At 43.2% G+C, this 25,572-nt stretch overlaps 1 long non-coding RNA gene across 1 annotated transcript; it reads right to left on the bottom strand.

Annotated features, from left to right (window-relative positions):
- Positions 1-337: 337 nt before the first annotated feature.
- On the bottom strand, positions 338-23,295 carry LOC117529690. Its single transcript, XR_004566076.1, has 3 exons — positions 23,177-23,295; positions 10,385-10,388; positions 338-348 (listed from the first exon to the last, which is right to left on the bottom strand). It is a non-coding gene; the product is annotated as an uncharacterized LOC117529690 (long non-coding RNA).
- Positions 23,296-25,572: the final 2,277 nt, after the last annotated feature.

The following is a 25,572-nucleotide window of genomic DNA, read 5'->3' as shown; positions in this document are numbered from 1 at the left end:
GGCATCAAGTGAGGCACACAGTTCTCCTGCCTCATGGTAGGGGGCACTACTGATACCAGGAATTCTTTTTGCACCAACTCCTCAGCTGCACAATAAGTGACAGCAAACTACAAGAGCAGCCGTTTATTTTTTCCTCTCGCCTGGACTTTACTTTCAGAATGGAGAGCTACATATCCAAACTGAAGCAATTTTTTTTAAATTGGACTTTCAATCGAAGCAGGGGGTAATAATTAAAGGAAGACCAACAGCTAAAAGGTTTGCTCCAGACAACAGAAGAGCTACTCTTTTCAGACAGAGCACAACACAAAGTCTGGCTGTGTGGATGTCCAGTAAGAAACTGGCCTTTTTCTGCAATTCCTGGCTTCTTTTCTCAACTTGTGACAACGTCTGGACTCAGATGGGATATCGTGACCTGAAGAATTTTCTCATCAAAAACGAGCTGTTGCCCACTCACGTTCAAAGCCAGAAAAGGCTCCAAACATACACTCAGAACAGGAATGATGAAGGACAACTTTCTTCTCTGGCAGTGATCTCCACTGAGACAGAGACTTCTAAAACTGAAGAAAGCTACGGAAGAATTCTACAAACAAGTTATTGATGCTTTTGTTCAGAAGGAGCGGCACATGGACTTCATTTATAAGTAAAGGTATGACCATAATGTTTTTTTTTTTTTTATTAAATTTGCTTTTTTTGTGTGGTACAGTTTGTATGTGTAAAGACTGCTGGATATGAGATTTGTTTTGGGGTTTTTTTGTGTTAGAAGAATTAGCACCCTCAGTTAGCTCCTTCAAATTGTCGTCCGTCAGCAAAACAAACTCCACATTTAGCTAAACTCCGCCCCCACTTGTGGGTGGGGTCCACAGCATGCAATGGCACAAAGTGTATGGAACCAAATTGCACGCTAAATGCAATGCGACACAGATGAGACAAATAATCCATGTCACGTGACATACAAAGCACCAATCAAATGACAAGGATCCACTCAGCCATTATATAAAAGTGAATAACAGTGTAATTTAAACCTAAAATCAGTGTTCCTGAGAAGTAAAAGTTATATTGGTGACTTAATGAACAGTAGGTGCAGCTTTACTTGTATCTAATTTTAATTTAGTTTATTTTAAGACTATCAGTTGTTATAAAAGCAAAAATTGCTGAAGTCAAATGTTGTAAATGTATAGAGAGAATTAACAGTCCAATGTGAATATATGGTTTTATCAAATAGTAATAACACCGTATTCTAATCCATGTGGCAGTCTGTGACAAAACTATAATAGTTTTGTCATTTTGCCAATATGGCAAAATAGCCTTTTCGCACAACTTGTATTGTGACGATACAAGTTGTGCGAAAAGACTCTTCTCTGGGGTGGAAAAATTGACCCTACAACAAATTTTTTTTTTTTTTTTTTTTGGAGATAAAACATTCTATAAATCCAATTTCAAGAGTAGTAAATGTAAATTTGTGGACATTTTCTTTAGTTTTATTTTTGTGTCTTGCACACCTCTGACCTACTCTCCCACTTTTATTTGAGTATAGTAACCATGTGAAGTTAAAATGACAGAGGAAGAAGAAAATGTGGTGAATAATATTGTCAGTCTGCAAGTGACTGAGTGAACATCTGCCATAATTTTAATCCACAATCTGTGCAGGTTTTCCTAGCAGGGGTGGTGGCCAAGTGGTTAATGCGCTTGGTTTCAGTTCAGAGGGTTCTGGGTTCAAATCCCACCCCTGCCACATTTCTCCATGTAACGTGGAGTTGCGTCAGGAAGGGCATCCGGCGTAAAACCTGTGCCAAATCAACATGCAGATCCACCTTGGATTTGCTGTGGCGACCCCGAGTGCAAACAAGGGAGCAGCCGAAGGGAGTTACTAATCTGTGCAGGTTTTCCTGCCACCAGGAGATTAGCAGAACAAGGCGACTGGCCAAAAGAAGTGAGAAAGATTACAACAAGCCGGCTCTAGAGGTTAGGGAGGCTGCCAAACCCACCCAGAGAGAGAAGGACAGAATAATGATGAGAGGTCAGCGTGGCTCAAGAGAAGTTGGAATTTTAGAAAAATGGTTAGTGGCTCTATGGTACAAATACAAATGCAATGAAACTGACTTTCATATGAAACAATGTTTGCAAAAAAGAACTCATTTTACTTTCATGAAAAAACAGGCATTCCATGCATCTGGAAAGTACTCACAGCACTTCACTTTTTCCACATTTTGCACATTTTCTACTTATTCCAAATTGGATGAAAATCTTTTTTTCTTCAAAATTCTACACACAGTACCCCATAATGACTATGTGAAAAAGTTTTGGGTTTTTTTAGATTTCGCCAGGAAGGGCAAAATCAACATACAGTCCAAAATTGAGCTCAGGTGCCTCCTGTTTCCACTGATCATCCTTAAGATGTTTCTGTTGACTGGACATGATTTGGAAAGACACACACCTGTCTACATATAAGGTCCCACAGGAGACAGTGCATGTCAGAGCACAAACCATGCATGAAGTCAAAGGAATTGTCTGTAGACATCCAAGACCGGATTGTCTCCAGGCACAAATCTGAGGAAGGGTACAGAAACATTTCTGCTGCTATGAAGGTCCCAGTGGCCTCCATCATCTACACTGGGAAGAAGTTCTGATCCACAAATAGAGAACCACCAAATCTTTATTTGCATCATCATGGTGCAATTAAGGGGTTTATTAAAGTTTAATTTGCACCATGGTAGAACATGTTTTAATATAAATTTGTGTAGATGAGTTTGGTAAAATAGTAGTGTAATAAATCCTAAGTTACACCTCAATGGTGCAAATAGCCTTTTCTGTCTGCATGTTTCCTGCACCTGCAAACAGAATAAATGCGTCTGCAGACTCCTGGCCCAAACAGAACACGTAAACTTGTTCAACACTTCCATATAACGCCTTCCATATTTATGGACCATTTTTGCTGCCCGCCGACTTTTCAATTCCTGGACTTTTCAGGTGTGTAGAGGTGATTTAGCTGGAAAATTTGTGTCTCCTTTTGAAATGCCGCTCCAAATTCCCTTTCTTTTGCATTTGCATTGCGGATAAGACAGATGGATTTGGTATTCGAATAAACAGAAAAATAAATGTCCTCCCACTCTGAATGAAAATAAGTTTTCTATTTTTTTTTTTAACCTTAACCTTACCTCACTCTTCTTTTATGGTGTTTCTTCTTTGGCATTTAATGGCAACCGGCATTCTTTTTGGCGCATTGCTGCCACCTTCTGCATCAGTCTGTTATAGCAGTACTAAATCCTCGAGTGCAGTGACAGAATTTTTTTAATGCGATCAGCTGGAATTCAGCCCGCGATCAACTGGTTGGGCACGCCAGGGCTACACCTTGGACAGGCCATAAGTCTGCAGCAGGACCAACAAACACCAGAGTCACCAGCTCAATGAACCTGCATGTCTTTGGCAGCGAGCAGAAGCTGTGGCACCCATAGGGAACCCAAGTAGTTATGGGGAGAACCTGCATATTCCATACAGAAAGAGCCATTTATAAAACATTGCATATGATTCATACTAAAAATTATATGTATGAAGAAAAACAGATCTGTTTGTATGCATGCCTGCAAGCAATATCCTCTTCCTAAATCACAAACTACTTCAAGCTGTGCGCATGTTGATCTGCCTCATATTACGCCCTCCACTCAGAATGCTGGGATGGGATCTGGGTCCCGTGACCATTAACTGAATACGAGGTCTGTGAGAAAAGAAACAGACTTATTTTTTTTTAATAACTATATGGATTTGAATCACGTGCGATTACATCAGCCTAGGGATTTTATCCAATCGTCTTCAAATTTGGTCAAAATCATCACAACACAATGGTGACCAAAAGTTATCAAAAGATTCTAATTAAGTCAAAAGGCGTGGCTGCTAGGGGTCGTCAAACTTTGGTGAGCTTTTCGGAGCACGCCATTTCACTTCGAACGGCTGTCCCGCCCACATACTTCATCGTAGATCCTTCAAACTTGCTGGACATGATGAGGGCTCTGCCCTGAACGTCTACATATCTTAAGTTCCCACCTGCACCATAGCGCCCCCCGGTGGTGGCGGGAAATGTCCTATTTTTACTTTAAGAGGTCCTGATGTCACATACTTAACCCAATCAACTTCATTCTACTTCTAAAACATGCAGAACAAATTGGTGAACGTAGGCGATGAACGCCGTGAAGTTACAAGTAACAGCGTCCGTGTGGCGGTGTGCCGAATATTGCCCATTCACCATGAAATTACGTTCTTCACTTTGACGGCTTTAATTTTGTCACATCATCATGAAAATTGATACACAGGTCGAGCATGACAACCTCTTAGAATTCATAGGGGCGTCGCCCATGGGCGGGGCAAAATGCCTCAATAGCGCCCCCTTGAAACTTTCAAAAACCCCTCCACATAGGGGTTTTTTTGGAGTAGGGAGATGAAAATTGGTACACGTGTGACTTTCATAGATGTACAAAAAAGTCTCTTCTACTCCAAACAGGAAGTCAGCCATTTTGAATTTTCTTCTCATTTTGGCGTGATTTCCATATGTTGTATTTGAACGAACTCCTCCCAGGGATTTTGTCCAATGCACTTCAAATTTCTTTGACAGCATCCAAAGATGATACTGAACAAAAGTTATTGAAAGCTTTTCTCTATGTTGAAGGGTGTGGCTGCTATGGTTCTGCCATTTTGACCCTTTGCCATAAAACATCATGTCATGATAACTCCTTCATGCTTTGCCTGATTGACTTGAAACTTCACGTGTATGATGACGGTTGACCCCTGAACACACCCAGCCCCTCTGTTTGTACACTGAGCGCCCCCTAGTGGATGAACAATCAACATGTCATAACTCCTGGATGCATTGTGTGATTTGTTTAAAATTTTAACTGTGTGATGAGTGGTTACCCCTGCATGCACATGCCCACATGTGGTCACAAGGGCACCCACTGGCCTGGGTAGGCAGTCGCGCGGAACGAGGGCCCATATATGACTGCTTGCAGTCTTAGTTATTTAATTGTATCTACTCTGAACGTTATTTAACAACAGTCCTGTTGTGAATCGCTAGCAGTTAGCATTCACTAGCGGTTAGCATTCACTAGCAGTTAGCATTCGCTAGCTAGGTCGACCTCTCCCCTCTCCGTTGTTACTTTTATAGCTGTTTCTTTTCTACCCGTTTAATACTTCTGTTCGTTTTTCAGTTGAACTGCTGTGAATTTTAAGTAATTATTTTACTCCTGTGTAAAATTTTAGGAGTGGCTAGCATTTTTGCTAGCAGTTAGCTTGTGTTAGCTATTTCGGACCCCCGTCATTTTTTCACTTCATTTTTTTTTTTTTTTTTTTTTTTTTTTTTTACACCCCTGTTAGTTAATTAACTGTTTAGTGTATTTTATAGCTGCTGCTTTTTTTTTTTACCTGTTTAATACTTCTATTAGTTTTTCAGTGTAACTGCTGTGAATTTTAATTCACTTATTTGCATCTGTGTGAGTCTTAGGAGTGGTTAGCTTATCCATTATTGGTTAGCTCGTGTTTGCTTGGCTACATTCTTGAATTTCTTAGTGCACAAAGTACACTACTAATTCTACTTTATATGGGCCTGGACCGAGGGCACCCCGACCTCTCCCTCCACAAGCGGAAACAATTGGGGCTGGTACCCCAAACATACTTCAAACGGGGAGAGGCCGGTGGCAGATGAAACTTGGCTGTTGTGTGCGTACTCAATCCAGGCCAGATGGTTGCTCCAGGCCGTCAGGTGCGCCGAGGTCACACAGCGAAGGGCCTGTTCCAATTCCTGGTTGGCTCGCTCTACCTGTCCGTTAGTCTGGGGATGGTACCCAGACGAGAGACTCACGGTGGCCCCCAGTTCCCTACAGAAACTCCTCCAGACTAGCGAGGAGAACTGGGGACCATGGTCAGAGACGACGTCGGATGGAATCCCATGCAGACGTACGACGTGGTGGACCAGGAGGTCTGCAGTCTCCTGGGCCGTCGGGAGCTTCGGGAGGGCCACAAAGTGGGCCGCCTTGGAGAACCGGTCCACTATCGTGAGGATGGTGGTCATGCCCTGGGACAGCTGGAGGCCCGTGACGAAGTCCAGGCCGATGTGGGACCAGGGGCGGTGAGGCACAGGTAAAGGCAGGAGGAGTCCCTGTGCCCGTTGGTGGTCAGCCTTTCCCCTAGTGCAGGTGGTGCAGGCCTGGACGTACTCCCGGACGTCGGCTTCCATAGACGCCCACCAGAAGCGCTGCCGGACCACTGCCACAGTTCTTCGCACCCCTGGATGACAGGAGAGCTTAGAACCATGACAGAAGTCCAGGACAGCAGCTCTGGCCTCTGGTGGGACGTACAGTCTGTTCTTTGGGCCGGTCCCCGGGTCCGGGTTCCGTGCCAGGTTCTCCCGGATGGTCTTCTCCACGTTCCAGGTGAGGGCGGCCACAATAGTGGACTCAGGGATGATGGGTTCCGGTGGATCTGACAGCTCGACCTTGACTTCCTCTTCATGGACCCGGGACAGGGCGTCAGATTGCTGGTTCTTGGTCCGGAAGTCAAAACGCCTTTAGAACAGTGACCAGCGGGATTGCCTGGGGTTCAGACGCTTGGCGGTCCGGATGTACTCCAGGTTCCAATGGTCCATGAAAACCATGAAGGGCACCGTAGCTCCCTCCAACAGGTGTCTCCACTCCTCAAGAGCCTCTTTCACCGCTAGGAGTTCCCGATTGCCGACGTCGTAGTTCCGCTCTGCCGGGGTCAACCTACGGGAAAAATCGGCACAAGGATGGAGAACCTTATCAGACTCTCCGCTCTGGGACAGCACAGCTCCTATCCCTGAGTCAGAGGCATCCACTTTGACTACAAACTGGCGATTGGGATCAGGTTGCGCCAGAACGGGTGCAGACGAGAACCGACGTTTCAACTCCTTAAATGCGGCTTCGCACCGATCCGACCAGATGAAGGGGACTTTAGTGGAGGTTAGGGCCATCAGGGGGCTAACTACCTGGCTATAGCCCTTAATAAACCTCCGGTAGAAATTCGCAAAGCCGAGGAACTGTTGCAGCTTCCTACAGCTTGTCGGTTGGGGCCAATCTCTCACAGCCGCTACCTTGGCCGGATCAGGTGCGACGGAGTTGGAGGAGATGATGAACCCCAAGGAGGACAAAGAAGTACGGTGGAACTCGCACTTCTCACCCTTCACAAACAGCCGGTTCTCCAACAACCGCTGCAGGACCTGACGTACATGCTGCACATGAGTCTCAGGATCCGGGGAGAAGATGAGAATATCGTCCAGGTATACGAAGACGAACCAGTGCAAGAAGTCCCACAAGACATCAATAACCAATGCCTGGAACGTCGCGGGCGCATTGGTGAGGCCGAACGGCATGACCAGGTACTCAAAGTGACCTAACGGGGTGTTAAATGCCATCTTCCACTCGTCTCCCTTCTGTATCCGAACCAGATGATACGCATTCCTAAGATCCAACTTTGTGAAGATTTGGGCTCCATGCAAGGGCGTGAACACAGAATCTAGCAGAGACAGCGGGTATCGATTGCGAACCGTGACGTCGTTCAGCCCTCTGTAGTCTATGCATGGACAGAGTCCGCCGTCCTCTTTGCCCACGAAAAAGAAACCTGCACCCATCGGGGAGGTGGAGTTCCGGATCAACCCGGCAGCTAAGGAGTCCCGGATGTAGGTCTCCATTGATTTGCGTTCCGGACGTGAGAGGTTGTACAACCTGCTGGACGGGTACTCAGCGCCCGGGATCAAATCAATGGCACAATCATACGGACGGTGCGGGGGAAGAGTGAGTGCCAGCTCTTTGCTGAAGACGTCAGCAAGATCATGGTACACCTCCGGCACCGCCGACAGATTGGGGGGGACTTTAACCTCCTCATTAGCTGTCACACCGGGTGGAACCGAGGATCCTCAACATTCCCGGTGGCAGGTGTCGCTCCACTGCGTCACTACCCCAGACGGCAAATCAATCCGGGGATTGTGCTTAAACATCCATGGAAATCCCAAAATCACTCGGGAGGTAGAAGGTGTCACATAGAACACAATCTCCTCCCTGTGATTCCCAGATACCACCAAAGTCACGGGTGGTGTCTGGTGTGTGATTAATGGGCGAAGGGTGCCATCTAGTGCCCGTACCTTCAAAGGTGACGGTAGAGCCACTAGAGGGAGCCCTACCTCCCTGGCCCACCTGCTGTTCAGCAGATTCCCTTCAGACCCCGTGTCCACCAGTGCTGGAGCGTGAAGGGTAAGATCCCCACAAAGGATCGTCACTGGGATGGCTCGGGCATCTTTTCCAGATGCCCCCTGGACGCCTCGCTGGAGAGGTGTTCCGGGCATGTCCCACTGGGATGAGGCCCCGGGGAAGACCCAGGACACGCTGGAGGAACTACATCTCTCGGCTGGCTTGGGAACGCCTTGGGGTTCCCCCGGAGGAGCTGGGGGAGGTGTGTGTGGATCGGGAGGTCTGGGCGGCTTTGCTTGAGCTGCTGCCCCTGCGGCCCGACTCCGGATAAAGCGGAAGAAAATGGATGGATGGATGGATAGTGCTTTATTGACATGATAAACATATGTTCACATTGTATCACATCAAGTCTTACATAGAGCAAAAAATTAAATTTAAGAAGATTTACATACAGTTAATGTTCTACAGTAAATATGTAAACAGGAGATGTGGGATTAAAATAATACTAAAAATCGTGCTTTGGGTGTAAAAATGTACCATCCTATAAAATGTGTTAATAGTTTACATAGATAAAGTTACATAGTAGTGACATGTTTTGGGTTAATGGTTTATGTTAGTTGTTCCTGCTTTTCGAGTCGCAACGGCTCACAAACCTTGCTCATTGTTGCACATTGCACATTGGACTTCAGCCAACAGATAGTGAAGTTTGTCGATGTCTTGGTGCAGCGGGCAGGTGGTTAGGAAATGCAGCTTGGTCTCCACCTGATGTTGTGAGCAGTGGGTGCACAGGCAGTCTTCTCTGGGGAGCCAGGTCTGTCTGTGGCAGCCTTTCTCCACGGCCAGGCTGTGCTCACCGAGTTTGTACATAGTCAATGATTTCCTGAGCTTTGAGTTGGTCATAGTGTTCAGGTATTCTGCCACCGAGTTCTGTCTGTTTAGGGCCAAAGAGCATTCCAATTTACTCTGGTTTTTGGTTGATTTGTTTTCTCCAATGTGTCACATAGTTTTCTTTTTGTTTTCTTATAATTTGGTTGAGTCTAACAGGGTTTTTGTTTGGTGTCTCTGCTTGTGTTTATGTAGAGAGTCCCAGAACCAGTTGGCTGAGAGGGCATCTCTCTGTGGATCAGGGCTTTGTTATGGAGCATACTGGGGTCGCTATTTGTAAGGTGGTCATAACATTTAATTGGTCTCTTTTGAACTTTAATGGTTATAACCTTAGTGGGTATCATCCTAATTCTGTTCTGCATGCTTTGTTGGGTTTTTTTCCATTGAATGTGGAGGATGGATTTACAGAATTCTGCATGCAGAGTCTCAATTTGGTGTTTGTCCCATTTTGCTAAATTTTGGTTGGTAAGAGGGCCCAGACCTCACAATCACAACGAGAAATGGGTTCTATGACAGAGTCCAATATTTTGAGCCAGATTTGAATCTGGATGTCTACTTTGATGTTCTTTTTCATGGCATAAAAAGCCTTTCTTTACTTGTTATTTATAGCGTTGTTGAAGTTGCCTGTGGTGCTGATGTTTATTCTGAGGTAGGTGTAGTTTTTTGTGTGTTCTAGGACTGTCTTGTCCAGGAAGAAATTATATTTGTGTGACTGGAGACTGGGCCCTTTTTGGAATATCATCATTTTTGTGTTGTCACTGTCAAGGTTCAGGTCTGGGAGAAATTGTGTAGAAGGTCAAGTTCTTGTTGTTGTCCTTTATTGGTTGAAGACAGCAACACCGGGTCATCTGCCAAAAATAGGCATTTGATTTCTGTGTCCACTAGAGTGACGCCTGGTGCTGTTGACTCTTCTAATGATTTAGCCAATTCATTGATGTAGATGTTGAAGAGAGTTGGTCTCAAACTACATACCTATCTGACCCCCCTGCTTTGTGGAAAGACGTCTTTTTTTCACCGCGCACTTGTTTGTGTACATTGACTTTATGATGTCATATGTTTTTGCTCCAACCCCACATTCCAACAGTTTGGAGAGCAGTCCCTTTTGCCATATTGAATCGAATGCGCAATTCCATGTGACTTGCGTTACGTTTTTAGCCCATTTTCCACGGTTTGTGGAAACAAATCTGGTACACTTGGAGGTTGTAAGAATCCAACTGTTGCATACAACAACCCATTCTTACAAGGTATTGAATGATATCACCAAAAGCTGAAAATACTCAACAACTGGGATTTTAATTGTATCTAATTAACACGTGACTTGCGTTACACAAAAAGGAAAGTAAAAAAAAAAAAACTTACTTTAGCACACATCAAATTCTCCTCAAACTATAGGAGTGGATCAATATGTGCCATTTGTTGACAGAAAATGGCTACAAAAATAGAAAATAATTAGATTTTTTTCTAAACATAGGCAGCGTGTTCCATAATTTGTGTGACTCACGTTATCGTGACTCACGTTCCATTTTTCCAGTGTAATGTGAATACTCACTACATTGGTTATTTTAATTATACAAAAGCTATGTAATGGTCTGTAATGAGTGTGAGTTTGGCCAATCACACAAGCTGATGACATACTCAACCAAAATACTTATATCAGTTCACACATTATCCCTTTTCCTTCAATTCAATACACTTGACCTTTAATGCCTATAGATTTGTTTTTTTCACAATTTGGAATTCACGGACGTGGAAATTTACCATAGGATTTGATAATATGCATATGTCGGACATGAATGAGCGAGCCCGTCAGCATCTCACCATGTCATTTAGGTCCTTCAGACTTTATTTTGAGTTATTTTAAGCATTTTCCTTATTTTACCTTTCACCTTCTGGAGGAGCTCTGCCCCCCCATACTCCCCATGATATGCACACTCTTAAGGCTATGAAATTGGGCTATTAGTAAAAAAAAGTAGAAAAGGGGGTGTTCACAATAATAGTAGTGTGGCATTCAGTCAGTGAGTTTGTCAATTTTGTGGAACAAACAGGTGTGAATCAGGTGTCCCTTATTTAAGGATGAAGCCAGCACCTGTTGAACATGCTTTTCTCTTTGAAAGCCTGAGGAAAATGGGACGTTCAAGACATTGTTCAGAACAACAGCGTAGTTTGATTAAAAAGTTGACTGGAGAGGGGAAAACTTATACACAGGTGCAAAAAATTATAGGCTGTTCATCTACAATGATCTCCAGTGCTTTAAAATGGACCAAAAAAAAAAACAGATGCGTGGAAGAAAATGGAAAACAATCATCAAAATGAATAGAAGAATAACCAGAATGGCAAAGGCTCACTCATTGATCAGCTCCAGGATGATCAAAGACAGTCTGGAGTTACCTGTAAGTGCTGTGACAGTTAGAAGACGCCTGTGTGAAGCTAATTTATTTGCAAGAATCCCCCGCAAAGTCCCTCTGTTAAATAAAAGACATGTGCAGAAGAGGTTACAATTTGCCAAAGAACACATCAACTGGCCTAAAGAGAAATGGAGGAATATTTTGTGGACTGATTAGAGTAAAATTGTTCTTTTTGGGTTCAAGGGCCGCAGACAGTTTGTGAGATGACCCCCAAACTCTGAATTCAAGCCACAGTTCACAGTGAAGACAGTGAAGCATGGTGGTGCAAGCATCATGATATGAGCATGTTTCTCCTACTATGGTGTTGGGCCTATATATCGCACACCAGGTATCATGGATCAGTTTGGATATGTCAAAATACTTGAAGAGATCATGTTGCCTTATGTTGAAGAGGACATGCCCTTGAAACGGGTGTTTCAACAAGACAATGACCCCAAGCACACTAGTAAACCAGCAAAATCTTGGTTCCAAACCAACAAAATTAATGTCTCGCAGATGTGAAGAAATCATGAAAAACTATGGTTATACAACTAAATACTAGTTTAGTGATTCACAGGATTGCTAAAAAAGCAGTTTGAACATAATAGTTTTGAGTTTGTAGCGTCAACAGGAGATGCTACTATTATTGTGAACACCCCCTTTTCTACTTTTTTTTTTTTTACTAATAGCCAAATTTCATTGCCTTAATAGTGTGCATATCATGAATGCTTGGTCTTGTTGGATTTGTGAGAATCTATTGAATCTACTGGTACCTTGTTTCCCATGTAACAATAAAAAAATATATACCAGAACCCTGCACCAATCTTTTTAGTCACATAGCACTACTATTATTCTGAACACTACTGTAGGTATACCTTAGTAAACACAAGTAGAGTTCCACCTTAGATTTGGAATATACAGTAGAAGATATACCTTACTGAATTTTCATATCAATATGATATACGATATGACTATGATTTGACACAAAGTGCAGCAACAGTGAAAATTAAACATTCTTAAACAAAACAGTAATAATACCACACTCATTTTGCACTCATCATAAGGTTAGGATACTGTACTCCAAAAGTGTTGGAACACTTGGTATTTCACACATTTTAATTTGTTTATGCCATTTTAAATACAAGAAATACAAAAAAAAAAAAGAATAAAAAATTCTAAAATTATCTTCCTCAAAAATTGAACTGAAATAAAATCTCTACAACTTGATAAAACATGTAAATAATAATCCGTTTTATTGACAGTTTTCTTTAGACAAGTCAGGGATGGAAACATGAACATTTCCAAGTCACTGAATATGTCTTGGACTTTATTTACATCAATTATGAAGAAATAGTTTCTTTCATCAAAACACCAAATCTAGTCTTTCATCTCAAATGTACTTTCTGTCAAATTGTAGCTGAACTTTCAGGTCTTTTTAAGAAAATCCTCTACACCACTTCATCAGAAAACTGGATTTTGAGATTTGCTTTCAGTTTGAGTTAAGGAAGATAATTTTAGAAAAAAAAAAGTATTTGAAATGGAATAAACATTAAAATGTGTGAAATACCAAGTGTTCTAATACTTTTGAGGGCAATTGAGAAACACTGAGGAGCATCTTACATCGCATATATAGTGCAGCAGATGAGAATATTTTGAGTGGGATCCAAACATCAAATTTGGCACAAATAATCCATAGACATTAACGCTTTACAAAAAAGTAATTGGCCACTTGAATTTTCAAAAGGCAGTCAGGTAGGGGTCAAATGAAGAATTACACAGGGGTCTAAATTAAAAGATGCTCCAATCATATAGAAAACACCACCACATTATTTGCCCGCTCATAAAGATTCCAAAAATTTATAGTTTGGACAATTTGTGACTGAATGTTATGGAGTCATGAGGTAAAAGCAGCAAGAATGGTGACAAAGGTCAGTTTCAGTTTGTACAGGGGTCAAAAGTTAAAGTTGCTCCATTAATTTTGCTCCAGCTGTATTTGTGCTGAATTTGATGCTTCTATCACCATTTGAAGGATTGTTTCAGTTATCTGCTGCACTAATAAACCAACAGAGCATGAACCAGGTGATGTCTGTTAATTTAAATATGTGTATATAAGACAACCTGAATTAAAGGAAAAATGCTGCTTTTAACAACCTGGACCTCATTTCTGGCATAAAATACGGTCGTTTACTCACCAATATAAGTTTGGTGTGATTAGAAGTCCATCGTTCAAACAAAGTGTTCAGTTCAAATCTGAAGCAAACATTTTTCTTTTCTACTGAGGTGGATTAGAACTTTTTGTAGTACACAGCACAGGAAGAACCTAGCAGTCAATGTGACTCACTGATTTGAAAATGCAGGTCTTTCAGCCAGATGTGTGGTGCCGTGACATGTCAGTCATCTGTGTCCAATCAGATTTCAGGGGAGTCCATTGAAACCCCAGCCTCTTCTCTAGCTCCACCCATTCCTGGAAGTGTTCAGCATTGGACATTTCCTGTGACTGTGACTGAGAATTTGGCACTTCCTGTTTAAGTGTGAGCTTGCCACTGAGTTCCCGCGAGATTCCATGGGATCTCATCTGTCAATCCAGGAAGTGTTTAACATTTGAACATTTCCTGTTTTACTGTGGATTTGAATTTTGGCACTTCCTGTTTCGGACGCCCTGTACCATGAGTGAGCTTTGCGCCGCTGTGCGATGCTTTGCTCATATAAAACCTGTTCCTTGCAAAATGGTAATTGTAGTATTTCTGGAAGCCCTACGCCAGATGAAAACAATCTCAATCAGTTGCCCAACTGTTAAACGGCATCAAACCCAAAATGCCCTCAGTTATTTACAGCGAAGGGTTGGCTCAATTTCTTGACCATTTTCTTATGGCTGTAAACGATTTCTTCAGGTTTAACTGGCCACTTCCAGTTTTTGCCAGCAGGCACCATCACAGACACTTGGTAGTCATCTACAATTTTCTTCACCTCACCAGGATAAATTTTCTCGTGACTGATGAAAAAGAATGAAAAAAACGTGCATCATGTGAGCAGATGAGATGAGTTCATATCAGTCAGATGAGTTTGTATCAGTTTCAGTGTGTGCATAATGTCTGGAGTTGCCTTGACAACATCAGACTGTAGGGGAGGACAGAAGATAAGAAAAGAAGGGCAGATCTATCACACATCTATTTAAAGCAGAGGAAAATTTACTGACCGGCCCAAAATTTAGTCTGTTTTTCAGCTCGTTATAACAGCAGACAGAGAGGAGTAAGTATATTAGTTCACAGAAGAGTTCCATTCATTCTTAATAACTCTGTGATGGATCCCGAAGGTCGGTATATAATAACCCAGGCGACTATTTAGGGTGAAATATTTACAATTGTTAATTTATATGCGCCCAACAATGATGACCCAACCTTTTTTCATTCATTGTTTTCACAAATTTCTAATTTAATGACCAATTCGGCAGTCATCATTGGAGGAGATTTTAATGTTGCTTTAAACCCGTCTTTAGGTCGTTCCAGTTCTCCAACATCTGTAAGGCTTTCTCAGTCTGCCAAAACTATAAAGGAGTATATGGATGGATGACTTTGGTTTGGTGGATAGTTGGAGAATCAAAAATACATTGACAAAGGAATACACATTTTTCTCTCCTGTATATCAGTCTCATTCTAGAATTGACTTGTTCCTCTCTAGTAATTCTAGAACTCCCAAAATAATTCTAAAATTCATTCCATCACTATCAGCGATCATGCTCCTGTGTCACTCTCCGTACAAATAGAATCCACTATTAAACTGTCTTACTCATGGCGCTTTAACACCTCACTTTTAAAGGACTGAGAATTTGATAAAATCATAAGGAGTGGGCAGACTTTATAGAAAGAAATGACTGAGTGTTTCTCCTTCTTTGCTTTGGGAAACAGGAAAAGCAGTAATCAGAGGGAAAATTGTTTCATATTCCTCTTATAAAAAGAAAATGGAGCATAAATTAGACAATGACCTTTAAGAAAAAATTAAACATTTAACAAACAAATATGCAGCAGACGCAAGTGATCAAACTCTGTCTGCATTAAATAATAATAATTCAACTTGACAATATTATATGGAAAAAACAGAGTTCCTCATTCAACGACTTAGATATAATAATTTTGAACATAATAAATCAGGTACATTTCTGGCAAATCAACGACAATGCAATAAGGAAAAATCATGGATAACATCTATCCAGGATCAAGCTGGAAACTACACAGTCACCACAGAAAATTAATCAGATATTTAAGAACTATTATAGTAATCTATATTCATCAGAGAATGCACCTAATCCAGTACATATCCAGTCATTCCTTGATAATCTAAACCTGCATCAACTTTGTAAAGTGCACACTGAATCATTAGACACTCCTGTAACTATCATAGGACTACATGCAGCTTTGAATAAAATGCCTAATGGCAGGGCTCCGGGTCCAGATGGCTTTCTTCCTGAATTCCTGAAACATTTTTGGCAGATACTGGCTCCACTATTCTTTAGGACTGTTTCAGAAATTTGGACTAAAGGTCAAATTCCCACTCATATGAATACTGCAGCAATAAAACTTATATTGAAACCAGAAAAAGACTACTCTGACCTCTAATTACCGTCCGCTATCATCAATAAATACTGATGTAAAAATCATTGCTAAGGCATTGGCATCCTGCTTAGAAAAACTATTGCCATCAGTAATACATAAGAACCAAACTGGGTTTATTATGGGTAGACAATCTACCAATAATGTCAGAAGAATTCTCAATCTCAGTGACAAATCACAGCAAAGCAATACAAAGGCAATAGTGGTGTCATTGGATGCAGAAAAAGCCTTTGATAGAGTCAGTTGGAGTTTTCTTATTAGAGTCCCTCATAAATTTTGCTTTGAAGAATCATTTATTCATCGGATCACAACTCTATATAACTCACCAAAGGCCACAGTCACAACTAATGAGATTACTTCTCAAAGTTTCACTTTGCAAAGAGGGACTAGACAAGGCTGCCCACTCTCACCACCATTATTCGAAATATTTATCGAACCACTTGCGGCTGCAATATGTCAACGTCAGCATCAAGGGTATCAACTCTTCAATGTCTGACCACAAAATCAATTTATATGCTGATGATATCATGCTATATCTCCAAGAATCCTCAAAATCACTACAAGTAGTATTTAAACTGATCACTACTTTCTCACAACTATCAGATTACTTTATTAACTGGTCAAAATCGATGATACTTCCTTTAACCGAAGATTCATGGAATCCTTCACCCCAAGATCCACACTATACCTTTCCCACTGGCAATATTAACTACCTAGGCACAAATAGCTCTTCTACATTAAGAGAGCTGACCCATTTGAACTTCACCCCACTCACTGACAAAATCTGTAATGATTTGAAACGATGGAACAACCTCCCCATCTCCTTATTAGGACGGATAGCAACTATCAAAATGAAAATATTACCACAAATGAATTACCTTTTTACAGTGATTCCATTCAAACCCACAGTCAAATGGTTTCAGACTTTAGATTTGGCCATTTCAAAGTTTTGCTGGAAAAATAAAAAAATCTGTTGATTTCTTCCACTCTGACTGCCTGGTGGAAAACTTTAGAAATTACAAACTCATAAATGGAAATCTGAACAGATGGGGGACCCTGCGTGCCAAGATGGAACCTACCCTGTGGGCTATGTTCTCAATACCTGGGAGAAGTGGCACGTTCTGTGTTTGGTACCACTCTCTGTGGAGGACATCGAAGATTTATTTATATATGGTTTTATTGTGGGAGAGCTGGTGCTTATTGGTTTATGTGCTGCCCTATCCTACGGAGAATTGGCAAGACGGCTGTACCAGGACCACGACCTTTTTAACACATCCTCCAAATTATTCATGTGTTGATCATGGCTTTTTCCTGTAATTAATATGTCATCCAGATAACATGACACCTAACCCTTGCAACACTTGATCCATCAACTTTTGGAATATAGCAGCAACTCCATAAGGGAGTCTGTTTACTTGGTCCAACCCCTTATGAGTGTTAATGGTCAGGTACTTTTTCGAATCCTGGTCTAACTCAACCTAACTCAACCTGCTGGTATGGTTGAGACAGTTTTGTAAACCTGTCACTCCCTGCCAGTTTTGTGAATAAATCCAGCAGTTTTGAAATTGGATATTGATCAGCATTCAACTATGGATTTATGGATACTTTATAATCTCCATAAATCTTACAGAATTATCCACCTTCAGGATGTTCACGGTGGGTGAGGCCCATTCACTGCACGACTGGTGTTAGAATCCATTCTGATTCCATTTTGTTCAATTGGGCTTCCACAGCATCCTTCAGAGCATAAGGCAATGGGTGAGGTTTGCAAAACTTTGGAATGGCCCCAGAAGTAACCTGTAGTTTGGCTTTGATGGCCCGGGGGGGCAGGTTCTTATTAACCACCTCTGAGTACCTACCACATAAATCCTCAACAGATTCAGATGCCACTCTTTGTGCACAAGACCTAACTGTAGTCTTTGAATCCAATCCTTTCCCAAAAGAGGTGGACAACAAACACCTTTCACAACATAATATCAATGAATGTGTATTTCCTTTGCATTTCATGGCCACATGGCGAAAAGCTTTAACCTCCATCGGTCCACTACGATATGTTTTCAACTCACACTTAGATGGTACTCGGTCTTGACCGAGTCTAGTCTTCACCCTAAACCTTGACCGAGTACCATCTAAGTGGTTATAGTTTTTTGGAAATAATTGACAATGGAAGCACCAGTGTCCAACTCCATCTGGAGTTTCTCACCACTTGCCACAAAGTAAGGTTTCCTTCCTCACCTTTTCCTTCAAATACATCAAGTTCACTTTTTATATTATCTTCTCTGGTTTAAACCCGTGAACCTGAATTCACTCTATGATTGGCTTTTGGTGCTTTGGATGACATCAATTGTTGCTGGGGCACCCTGTTTTGGTGAAGCTGTGCCAGTGTGCAGTGACGATCTTGGTGTGCAGCGACGTCATCTATGGAATTTGAACCCACGCTTTCCAAAAGCTCTGCCAGTCAGAAACTTTACCACTGAGCTACCATCGCTGGCCTGTGAAAGATGCAGGAAACTGCCTGATATCAGGAAGGGCAAGGATGAGTGTGGTGGGGCTGTGAGGCCGGGGCCTGCGGGGATGGTTTGGTGTCCGGGTGCAGAGTCCTGGGCTGCATTCCGGTGCTGCCCGGTGGCTCTGCAGGCTTCCGGGGGGGGATAGGTTGGGTGCTGGCTCCTCCCTTTTGGGGCGCGGGTGTGCCCCTGCCCTGGTGGTGGCCGGTCTGCCCGTGGGGCCCTGGTGCCGCGCCGCCAGGCTTCTGGTCCTATTGGGGTGGTGGTGGGCGGGGGATAACTGGATGGCCATCATTCCTATCCACGTTGGGCCTGTCCATTGGTGGGCCGGGGTCTGGTGCCGGGGGGGGGCTCTCCCCGTGGCCAGATTGCACGTGGCTCCCTGTCCCCATGCTTCTCCCCCCGGGTTTGTGGGGCCCACCTGTCTCCCTCTGGCTCCTTGGCTGCCCCTGTCTCTCCTGGGTCTCATCTCGTGCCTCCCTGGCTTGGGGCCGCCGGGCGGTGTGGCTCACCCATCTCCGGCTGCCTGGCCCCCTTTCCCCCCGTTGGTTTGTTTTTTCCCAGTGTTTCCGGTGCTCCTCTGAGGCTGCCTGCCTCCCCTCCATCTCGTCGTCTCCCTGGTGCCTCCATGGCTCTGGAGTTGGGCCGCGGTGCCCGGTGGGGCCAGTGTGTGTGGCCTGCTCCCTGCACCGCACCTCTCCTCCCGCTTGGGGTTGGGCCTCACATGTCACACCCTTTTAATGCACTTCACCAGCACAGTACACGCACGCACATCATACTGGAGTTTAGGTAGCACATTTATAGGGATCATAGTTCTGCAGCCAGGTGTTGGGTATGGATTGATCTTCATCCGCCTCTCCTGCCCTGCCATTTTAATGCACACACTATATTTCAACACAATTAGTAAACACACTCACTTTTCAGAGTCAGGGTCACAGGCAGTGGTGGGTTTGCAGGGCAGGCTGTGGTGCAGCAGTGTACTGCAGCATCCCATGGCAGTCTGCCACCTGCCGTCTCCTGCCCTGCTTTTAATGCAACATTATCTTTGCTCACTTAGGGGTCGCACACAACAAGGGAGTTAACCATAATAATTATGGTGGGGTTGGTAGGTAGGGTCAGTGTGGCATGTGGTTGGGCCCTGGATGGCTGTGGGGGTCTGGGGTGGGATGGTCTGCCTCGCCAGCTCTGCCGTGGTCTTGGGGCCCTGCTCTGGGGACTCATGGGGACCAGGGTCCTGCAGTTTGTTGGGGGGGTAGTGGCAGTGGGGCGTGGGAGTCTGGCACAGGGGTGAACGGCTGCTGTGGGATTGGGGGCCATGGTTTCATGCGATGGGGTGTTGCCTCATTCTCGCTTAGGCGTTCCCGACCTTGGGCTTGGTTCCGGGGTGGGAGTGTCTGTGGGCTCCTGCAGGCTGCTTGGGGGGGTCTCGGGTGAGCTTCGTGTGCTTCCTGGCCCGGGGGGCGGGTCTTGCCTCTTTCCTAGGGGCCGGGCCCCGCCCTCATGTGCCGGTGGTCCCTGCTTGTGCTCTGGGTTCAGTTGCGTTGGCTCCTTTGCCCCCCCTTCCTGCCGCCGCTTGCTCCTCCCTCTGATGCCGTGGGCGGGGTGATGCGGTTCTGAGCCCCCCCTCTTGGTGGGCCCTGCCGGCACCCTGTCTGCTTCCCTCGGGTGTATGGTTACTTCCTGTGCCTCCGTTGGGGGGGGGGGGGGTGTCGGGGTGCATTCCGGCGCCATCGGGCCGCTCATGTCCACATCTGCTGGCACGTGTCCAGCCACCCCGCGAGCAGGTCCGGCCCGACATGCGTGTCTTGTGGACGACACACCACAGGACTGACACTGCGTCATGTGGAACAGAGCGCACGTGGGTGACATGACAGTCACTGCGTGTTATGATCTAATGGTCCGTTTCAGCCTGGGGGTAGCCTGTCAATGGGCTGCAGTGAGCGCGTGTGGATCCGTTATATGTTTTTATTTATGTCCGTGTGATGACAGCAAGCAGACACACGCGCGTCACAGTGGGTAGTTTTTAGTCCATGTTAGTCTAAACACCGTACGTGTTGTCCAGCCATGATGACCAGAACCACAGATCTCCACAGCTCCTGTCAGTTCAATGCACACACCAAAGCCACAGTCATGGGGCAACTCGACAAATTTCACTGCCAGCACAACAGTGATTGTCTGCTGACTGTTGTCGTGCTAATAGTGCAGCTGCGATTTTACATGTTTTGCACGTGATTCCTGCTTCATGCGCACTTTATGTGCATATTTAACCAAATTCGCACTATACTTTCCAACTTTACTATAAGTAAAGTTGTAAAGATATTCAAAGATTTACAAATGTTGTAATACAGACAACAAACTACAACCAACCAAAACCGTTTTACCCCCCAAAATGAGACGTCTTTATGCATTACATTGATCTTGGTGTGCAGCTGACTGCGAGACCAGGAACTGTCAACAAATTACTACGGTGAAAGGACATGCTTTGATAAAAACTCAATAACATCACATTTAAGGTTTGTAGTGCCACCAAACTCACATCACACATCAATTCTCAAAATCATTCATCCAGCAGCGCCCTCTGGTAGTTGTTTGTCACTCAATGAAAACATTGCTAAACTCTGTACCAAAACATACAATTTGGTCACTTTTCAAAGCCGTGAAATGAACCATTGTCCTTGACTCTATTGACGACTCCAACCCCAATTTGATGAATAAATCTCACTGTTCTAGACCGGGGTGCCCAACCTTTTTTGAACTCATCTACTTTTAAAGTTGACAATGTATTGAGATCTACCAAGCCATATTGAATGCCATAGCATAGCCACAATTTGTTGCACCATTTTGTAGTACAAAGATAAGTTTTAATAATAACACATTACTGAAGTAAGTGTGCGTGGTGCAAAGAATAAGTACAAGTAGGCCTAGGACAGGCCCATAACAACAAACAACCCAAATAATACAATGCCTAATTCAAGTTGGAAAAGTTGTTCCCTACCTTAGTGGGACTTCTGGCACTGAGAGGAGGCAGCTCGTCTCTCATAGTCCAGTAGGAGCTGAGTGCAGCTGTAAGGAGGCCGCAATGTGGTCATCACTCATGGTGGATCTGTATTTTAATTTGATGATTTTCATGTGTGAAAAGGCAGAATCACACAAATATGTTGATCCAAAACGTGCAGTCAAATTCTGTGCCGTTTCTCTGAAGTTGGGGTATTTCTCTTTCTGCATTAGATTCCAGAATTGGATGTTCATGTTAGGTGTTGTTCTGGATTTGAGCTCAATGTCATTCTTCAGTGTGAGGATCTCATTCTCAACAGCACAGCTATCCAGACTGAATAGTGATGCTATGTTGGACTTCATACCATCATAAATGGTAAATGGACTGCATTTATATAGTGCTTTTCCATCTGTAACACACGCTCAAAGTGCTTTACAATTATGCCTCACATTCACCCATTCATAGAGACACACTCACAGACCGATGTGAAGGTGCTACCATGCAAGGCGCTCTCACTACACACCAGGAGCGACTCAGGGGTTAATGACCTTGCCCAAGGGCCCTTAGTGATTTTCCAGTCAGGCTGGGGTTTGAACCGAGGATCCTCTGGTCTGAAGCCCAATGCTTAACCACCAGACCATCACCTCCTCATCACATTTTTTTACTACTTTTTTTTTTTTTTTACTACTTACATACAATCAAAATGGAAAACAGAGAAAACCGACAAAAAGCTCATTGGATGTAAAGTCAGGCCTTTTCATCCAATGAGCTGGAGTTTTGGCAGCGCCGCTGTGCTGCTAAAACCAGCGTGTGATTATTTTGCATCGGTGTTCAAGATTCAGCAACTCACCTACTCTCCTCTCACATCTCTCTAAAGCCACACTCACTTCATCCCTTCAGTGCAGCCCACGCAGCAACATTCAAGTCCATATTTTGACTCAACCTGGAAGTCACAATTATTGTAGTTCCTTGACTGGCCGCTTGACGCTGGCTCCAAGACAGAGCACTTTCCCCCATCGGACTCCGTGCTAAAATGTCCAACTTTAGAGTAGAAATAAACATGTTTACAGCCTGGAACAAAAAACAGATTTGGTCTCAATAGGTGGTTTCTGTCTCCATGACAACTGTATGGGGAGGGTGTTAATTTTTTTCTAACTTCTTAGATGAAGATGTTTTAAGTCAAAGTTCTGTATAATTGTGGGTGTGGTCTCTTTAAGTGGCAGCGGCTGAGCCCACAGTGGCTTTTGGGTTACTGTGTGTCTGTTTGGAGTATTTTGTGCAGCTATTGCATTGAAACGTCCTAACAGATCATCTAAGACGTCCCTGCTGCAATATTCACGCTGAGCGAAACTCTCGTCTTATTTAATGTTGTATGCTCATGGCGTTAGAACTGTTAGCAGCTGTCGATAGCTTCTTCCATTAGGTCCTCTTAAGGCACAACTACGGAGGAAATACCAGGCTCATAACTCTTACTGCCACACCAAGGTAGGTTACTAGGACAACCACAACACATTCTGCAAAAATATCATTTAATAACACTCACGTGTTAGCTGGCGCTGTGGACTCGGTTTGGAGAGGGTTGTGTTCAGGGTTTTTTTTGGTCACACTGAACCACCCATGCCCCACCCCTTTATTCATTAATGAGTTCATCGTGAATCAGTGCGGGCGGGGCTCTCAACATGGTGACGCCCAGACAAGGGGGTCAATTCGACTGTTCCAGGTGTCTATAGAAAACCAGAGTGTGATGTCACGTGGGCTCTGTCCGGTATACACACAGTCTGTGGTCCAGCCTTCATTATATCCTGTTAAGTAAGATCCATTTATTTCTTCCAGTTTGTCTGGAATCTCATTGGTTGGGGCACTTATGCACTTTTTACAAATGAATGAAAATTGAGCTTAAAATATAGATAAGGTGTGTCCAAAGTCTTACTTCTACTGTCAAATTTTTAAAACAATTTCAAGTTGAGTTATAAAGTAGTAAATAATGACTTTTTTCTCCACTTGGTAATATTAACAACCACTACTTTTTAATTCTTACAAGTAGAGTTTGATAAATGCCTGTCAATGATGACATTTAAAAATCTAATAAGGTATTAATTTACAGTGAAATTAAAGAATTTCAAGCACCCATTATTACATCTTAGATATAAATGTTTCACGGCTGATGAATGAATGTGATTGTAAAGAAAAAAGTATTAATTTCAATATATAAAATAAAAAAGACATGAATAATTTTTGTTGTTCATGGACAACAATGCAAAATAGACATTTTATTTTCATCCCAGTCAGTTTCTTCTCAGTAAATATTCCCTTGTTCTAACCAAACCCTGCTCCCCCTCCTCCATGACCCACTTCATTATTGGCATTTTCCTCTTCACTGAAATTTTGGAAACAGGACAGTGATCAAAGTCATCCACCGACACTCTCCTCCACCCCCAACTGGGACACTGAGACTGTCTTAACTTGAGGAATGTAGACGAGTTTCACAGAGACCTTCTGATGTTAGCTGGTGAATGGAGATGAATTGTAAGTACTTGACCTCCCCAGAAAATTTTTCTGTTCCATTTTGCATTCCCACCCTCTATATTTGACACCCAATATTGACTTAGAATGCCAAATAATTACCCAAATAATCCCAGACAAAGAGTCACTTACAGAGAGTACTGACATGATGCACTGAAAAAAAGGTCATGTGACTCACTCAAAAGTGAAAGCACGTATTGACCTGTCAGTCTCTGTTCTCACTGAGCGGCAGCGGGTCCACACCGCCCCACAGCGCTCAGTACACAGTGTCCTCCGCCCGTGGCAGCCACAAAGCACACAGCAGAGGGAGATCTACACTCCTCTGCATTCATAGTGCAAATGAATGACAAACGCGCGATGCCGCCACAGCTAATTCTGCCATGTTTTAGAAGGGACCTAAAAAAAAACAAAAAAAAAAAACATGATTTCTCCCCTAAATGCTGCTGCAGTAATCTGATCATTGAATCACAAACCTCACTCGGACTCTGTCAATCTACTTACCTCGTTTGCTGCGCTGTGACTAATTAGTCTCCATGTCTTTGAGAAGTGATGGCCACTTTTAATGGCAAAGTAAATAAACAAACCAAAATATAAGTTTATTTGTAGTTCTAAATATTTTTATGGTGTTTTACTCACTTTTTTTGCCTCTGCTGCGACATCATTTTTTCCCTACAGCATCTGTTACATCATATTATGCAAACAATATGCAAATTATGCAATGATGTCATTTAGTGACTTCTAGCAACTTTTAGGACAGCCAATAGCTACTTTTCTAACTGAGGAGTTGGTAATAATCCGTGGTGCCATCTTGGGGCCCAAATAGCTTTTGCTGTTAATCTACATGTAAATCCAGTTTATTTATTTATTCATTCATTCACTGACAATGCCAGGTGATTGTGCATTTGGATGCACAAATAAACAACAAGGACTTCAAGATGTACAGATTCCTTTCAGATCTGAACAGAAGACAAATTTGGGAAAATAAAGTCAGCCGTGTGGGATGGAAGCCGACACCATCATTAAACTTTGAGGTAAATTTGTACAATAAAACTCACTTAAACTGTCATCGTATAAACCCGATGTTTTTGTACCTTCCTGTTTTCTATGTAATAAACACTGTATTTAATGGATTTTGTATAACAGATTTTTCACGCACATTGGATAAAATGTTACGTCTGATCGCAATGTATTTCCATTAAAACACCAAGCAGACTGAATGTCTAAAGTAACAGAGGTACAAATTAAAGTTCAGCACTGACACTCGCTGAATTGAATAAAGTGGGACCGGAGTCATTTCCGGGATTAAAAAGTCAGACCGTTTATTTTTTTCACACCGTGTTCAGATTCGGACCCGCAGGCTGACATGCACCTGTTAAATTATACACAAAAGACTGTGATTTGACACTTTTCTGGTTTTAATCTTTACTCTTATTTCTTAATAGTTTCTGCAGTGCACACAATGATTACATAATGGATCAAATTGGG

Source organism: Thalassophryne amazonica, chromosome 17 (assembly GCF_902500255.1).
Source record: "Thalassophryne amazonica chromosome 17, fThaAma1.1, whole genome shotgun sequence".
Taxonomy (NCBI): domain Eukaryota; kingdom Metazoa; phylum Chordata; class Actinopteri; order Batrachoidiformes; family Batrachoididae; genus Thalassophryne; species Thalassophryne amazonica.
Note: the sequence above shows the minus strand (reverse complement) of the source record. Positions and strands in the feature narration are given on the sequence as shown.